Raw genomic sequence first — 6,000 nt, 5'->3', positions numbered from 1 at the left:
ACGTCCCCTCATCCGGAGATGAAGAGGAGGACAGGGGGACAGGCCCTGTGGAGGGGCCCTCCTCCGGGTCTGACTCCCTGTCAGAAGGGAGTTGAGGGGGCAGCTGCGTCGGGAGAGGTGGGGGCTGTACCACCCCAGAATGGAGCGACTCAGCAACCTGACCAGGCTGAGCGGACCAAGGTCCCCAATATGGCCACTGCCACGGCCCCTGCGGCCACGCTGGCATAGGTGGCTGCTGGGTGTCCCCGTGTTGTCTCTTGTGACTTGAGCCCCCAGACCGTCTCTTGCGACCTTTAGTCGGGGAACGGCTCTGGGACGAGGAGTAGGACCGGTGCCGACGTCTACGATGTCCCCTCGAGGAGGATCGGCTGGAGGAGCTGGTTGACCTCCTGCGTCGGCGACCCGACCGTTTGAAGCGGCGCTTCCCACTACGGGACCGGGAGTGATGGCTCCTTCTGCTGCATGCCGTCGAAGCGGAACGGGAGCGCACTGGTTTACCCAGTGCCGAAGTCAGCAGTGCCGGAAGCCCCAGTGCCGGAAGCCCCAGTGCCGCGTAGGGCGGTGCCATCGATGGCGCATATGCTGATGGCTGAGCCGCATACATTGGTGCCGGTGGGTACGCCGGTGCCGGTAGCCCTGGAGGTACCGTGAACTGGCCCATTAAGGCGGACCACGGCAAGGAGACATATGACGCCATTGACAAGGGTGGCATGGCAACCGGTGCCGGCATGGTCTGAGCCACAGTCGGTGCCGGAGGAGACGGTGCCGTTGCAGCCGGGATTAAGGGGGCCTCGGGTTGGACCTTACTCGGTGCCACCCGAGTGTTGCTCGAAGAGCGGTGCCGTGACCTGCCCCGCACCAGAGAGCTCGAGCCCGAGCTGTGGATGGTGTCAGAGTCTGCGCGAACACTTCTGCGCCGGCCCTTGGTGCCTCCTGACCGCCCCCGGTGCCGCGGTGCCGAGGCGCTCGACGACTTGGAGTCGGAGCCCGGAGGGGATGCACTCTCCACCCTCCGTGGCCGTCTGGGTGAGGATGGGGAACGATGTTTCCTCCACCCACCGGGGCTACCCAGCACGGGTTTGCCCCGAGACGCTAGTCCCGCACCCCTTGGCCGAGGGGGGAACGGAGGCATGGGCAAAGCTAAGAGAGCCTTTGCCGCGACGAACGCCTCCGGCGTCGACGGCCCTTGCAAGGGCATTCCCCCACTTCCAGGAGTCGGGGGAGGCTCCCTGTGAGGAGACACCGGTGCCGGAGGAACCTCCACGGCACGTGGCTGGGGTGTCTCCTGAGCTTCTCCCTGCTTCTGTGGTCACAGGGAGGAGTCCATGGAGGCGGTGCCGGACCGCTTCGCTTTCTTCGGCACCAAAGGCTTTGGTGCCGCTGTCGGTGCCGGCGGTGCGCTCTGCACCAAGCGTCCGCTCGGTGCCGGTGACCTTGATGGTTCTGAGGCCGGACAGAGCGCCGACTCCATGAGCAAGACCTTCAGCCTGGCTTCCCTTTCCTTCTGGGTGCGGGGCTTGAAGGACTTGCAGATCTTGCATTTCTCTTTGCGGTGCTGCTCTCCGAGGCACCGGAGGCAGCGGTCATGAGGGTCACTCACCGCAAATTGCTTGGAGCAGATGGAACAGCTCTTGAAACCAGCCGAGCCCGGCATGGTTCTCAGCGAAGAACCCCTAAGGGCAATTGACAGTAATGAACTGTCGACGATTCAACTAAATCTGAATAACAACAACGAACTGAAGCTAGAAGCTAGACTATAGTAAGAAGGCTAAGGACTGCTGCTTGCAATAGCAAGGGCAGAAGTTCCAGCAACCGTCAGAGATGGAAAGAAGGAACTGGGGACCCGCGGGGCCAGCAGTGCCCTTTATACCGCGACATAAGCGTGGCACTCCAGGGGGCGCCTGAGCTGGCCCTGCGGGCAGGCTAAGGGAAAAAGGTTCCGGGAATCTGTGCACGGGGCGCGCACACACCTAAATTGGAATGCATATGAGCAATCACTCGAAGAGAGAACAGGTAATCATTGAATGATCCATCCCATCACCCATTCCCAGCTTCTGGCAAATAGCAATCCCTACTCATCCTAGCTAATAGCCATTGATGGACTGATCCTCCGTGTATTTATCTATTAATTTTTTGAATGCCATTATAGTCTTGGCTTTCAAAACATCCTCAGGCAAGGAGTCCCACAGGTTGACTGCATTGTGTGAAGAAATACTTCCTTTTGTTTGCTTTACACCTGCTGTCTATTAATTTCATTTGATGATTCCTAGTTCGTGTGTTATGAGAATGAGTAAATTACACTTCCTTATCTATTTTCTTCACAACAGTAATGATTTTATAGACCTTTATCATATCCCCCTAGTCGTCTTTTCCAAGCTAAAAAGTCCCAGTTTTATTAATCTCTCCTCATATGGAAGCTGTTCCATGCCCTTAATAATTTTTGTTGCCCTTTTCTGCACCTTTTCCCATTCCAATATATATTTTTTGAGATGGGGTGACCAGATCTGCATGCAGTATTCAATATGTGGGCATACTATGGATTTATATAGAGGCAATTCAATATGGTCTGTCTTATTATCTATCCCTTTCCTAATGATTCCCAACATTGTTAGCTTTTTTGGCTGCCGCTGCATATTGAGTGGATGTTTGCAGAGCACTATCTAGAGTGACTCCAAGATCTTTCTTGAGAGCTAATTTAGACCCCATTATTTTATATGTATACTTGGGATGATGTTTTCCAAGGTGCATTAGTCTGCATTTATCAACATTGAATTTCATCTGCCATTTTGTTGCCCGCTCACCCAATTTTGAGAGATTCCTTTGTAACTCTTTGCAGACAGCTTTTGGCCTTAACTATTTTGAGTAGGCTTGTGTCATCTGAAAATTTTGCCACCTCACTGTTTACCCCTTTTTCCAGATCATTTATGAATATGTTGAACAATCTGATCGCAGTACAGTCCCCTGGGGAACACCACTATTTACCTCTCTCCATTCTGAAAACTGACCACTTAGTCCTACCCTTTGTTTCCTATCTTTTAACAACTTACTGATCCAGGAGAGGACCTTCCGTCCTATCCTATGACTGCTTCCTGCATCTGATGTACCTACAAACTTTTTTGCTATTAGTGATTGTATCTTTTGCTAGTTGGTCTTCAAATTCTTATTTTGGCCCACCTAATTATACTTTCAGACTTGACTTGCCAGAGTTTATGTTCATTTCTATTTTCCTCAGTAGGACTTGACTTCCAATTTTTAAAGGATGCCTTTTTGTGTCTGTTCTTTGAGCAATGCCTCACAATACACACAGTTGCATTCTGCCTTTTCACTGTAATGGGCAGGTGCTACTAGGGTGAGCACATGTCCCAATTCGGGGCTCTCTTACACAGGCGCCTATTACCCCCACCCCATTCCAATTTTTCACACTTGCTACCTGGTCACCTTAGGTGCTACCTGGCATTGCCCTATACCCCAACTCTAAGCCTACTTCCCCCAACAGAATACCCCTTGTAAAATTTAACTCCTTCACACAGGATACCATCTCAACCTTTATTTTGCTTTAGTCATCATTACATTCAGACTGTTCTCGTATCTCATCCCACTACTGACCATACCCATGTCAATAAAACCCTAATGCTCTGCTACTAACACAACTTACACAATTCTGTACCGAAATGATGCAGAGTGCAACCTCGAGATACACACCTCTTTCCTTTGATAACACAAGCAGACCTACCCCCAGACCTCCTCATATCAATCACAGCTCAGACGCTGCTCGAGCTAATCCCCAGATCTCCTCACATCACTAACATACCTCCACTAACTTGCACCACCTACTGCCGCCACCATTCAGTAAAGCTACACCTAAAACACTGAAAGCCACTAGCATGCATGCAGGTAATTCCCAGTGGCTCTTGACAGCCACAGGGGAGCAGAGTTATGGTTGCATGGGTGTTTACCTTCCCCCCTCTATTTCCTGGATTTCAGAAATTTGAATTTAACTTCTGGAAAGGCATGAGTTGTCACAAGGCAGCCTTAAAGCTTTTTGCCATTTAATTTTATAAAACAAATATTAGACAAATAATGCCCAAAGATTATTTCCTGAGCAAGGGCCTAACCACTGCCTATTTTAGAGGCCGGAAGCATCTTGCTTTTGATGTTTTGTCAATAGTTTAACACAGAACATGACAAAAATCCTGTGATAGGACCCATGCACCAATGGCATACGTGCCCAGTGGAAAGAGAGAGTGGGGAATTTGTCCATTTGCTTTCCCACCACAACTTGGCAAACAAACATATATTAAGTGCATTTGCCACAAGTGCTTATGCTTTATTTCTGAAAACTATGCTAAGAATATTGATAATATACAAAGAGCTAAGCTTGTGCCTCTGGAAATGGGGCTGGGGAGTAAGGGCTTCTGGGGTTTTCCTCCCATGTGAAAGCTATTGTGGAGCTATCGAAGTAGGTAGATAGCTGGCCTCTACCACTGTAGTATCTCAGCATCTACATAGCATTTATTGCAATCTGATCTATAGCAAAGGCCGACCCTCCACCCCTGTCTGCTCAAGTATTTTTATAAGCCCCAAGGAAAAAAAGTCATCTGACAGTATCCACAGAGGGACTGACTCCATCACCCAGTGGAATCACCCCAACTCTCGTGATGAGCCGGTGCTTTATCTGTATAACTTAATTTCTGATTGATATAAGTTCTGTTGTAAGAAACTGCTGTATTTAGAGTGCCACTAGGTATGTGGATCCACAATTGCTGACAGGACCTGTAACATCTACACACCAGAAAAATACAAAGGGAAATACTTAAGATTCATGAGATCTAAGGGTACGTCTACACTGACAGTGGCAAAGTCACCGCCGTCAGATCAACTTATCTGGATTGACTGAGCGGTCAGTGTGGCCCCACTCAATCGATCAGGAAGTTGACGTACTAAAACCGCCTCTTCAAGTGGTGCAGTGCAGTGAAGACACCATGCAGAACAGAAGTACAGCAGTCGATGGGAGTTACGCAAGCTACTCTGCGTAGCTTGTGTAATTCCCGTCAACTGCCGCCAAATCACCGGGTAAGTGTAGATCAAACCTAAGTATTGTCATTAAAATTATGAAGCAGCTCAAGCCTTGGATATCTAATTTATTTGAGCCCTTGAAGAGAGGGGGAAGGTAGAAGCAGTGGAAATCTACCAGGAGTAAAACAAAGGAAGCCAGGTGACCAGGAGGGGTTTAAAAAGAGAAACACACGAACCAGAAGTGGAATAGAAGAGAGCAAGATCACAAAAGCTGGGGAAGGGACTTCAGCTGAGAGTCATATCCAGCATGTAGCACCTCCTCGGCGAGCCCTGACTGCTTTCCTGAGCTCAGATGGCCCAAGGACTCTGGACAACACAAGGCCTCAGACCCAAACTCAGAGAAGGTCCTAAAGTGAAGAGGAACCTGAGTCAGAGATGTGGGTTTTGTATGATCTGTTCTTTCGCTGGTCTCAGATAGGTCTCAGATTGTGCAAAGTGAGTGTGTGTTGACTGCTTTACTACTATTGGATGCCCTTGGGGGAGCTGAACTGTAAACAAGCAGCTTCACATTTTTTGGGTGGAGTTCTGGGAAAGGGGTGTGTTTAAGTAACTGGGGTATGGGAGTTAGCGCTTGCCCTAGGGCCCAGGGCAGGAGGGCTAAGGAGCCCCATTTCCAAGAAGTGGTACAGACTGACTGACAATGCCCAGAAAGTGTGCCAGAGAGGAACCAGGGCTGTATCCTGCTGAGGCTCCAGAAGTTTGCATACCCCAGGGGATCCAGAGCACAGAGGCTTGGATTCCCTTGACAGCAGTACTAATGGGTGGGCAGGAGGAGTTCTTCACTAGGATCTGGGACACCTCCTTAAGTCTGTGGCAGCATTTTAAACAGGAGTTTTAGGAGCCCCCTCCACCACATCACTGCACCCTGCCCTCCACAAGGAGCTGTTAACAATGCACCCAGATTCTCTCTGCTGGCCTTCACCA

Source organism: Emydura macquarii, unplaced genomic scaffold (assembly GCF_026122565.2).
Source record: "Emydura macquarii macquarii isolate MOO-44397 ecotype Brisbane River unplaced genomic scaffold, CSIRO-AGI_Emac_v2 contig_2676, whole genome shotgun sequence".
NCBI lineage: Eukaryota > Metazoa > Chordata > Testudines > Chelidae > Emydura > Emydura macquarii.
This window is presented reverse-complemented; position numbering follows the sequence as displayed.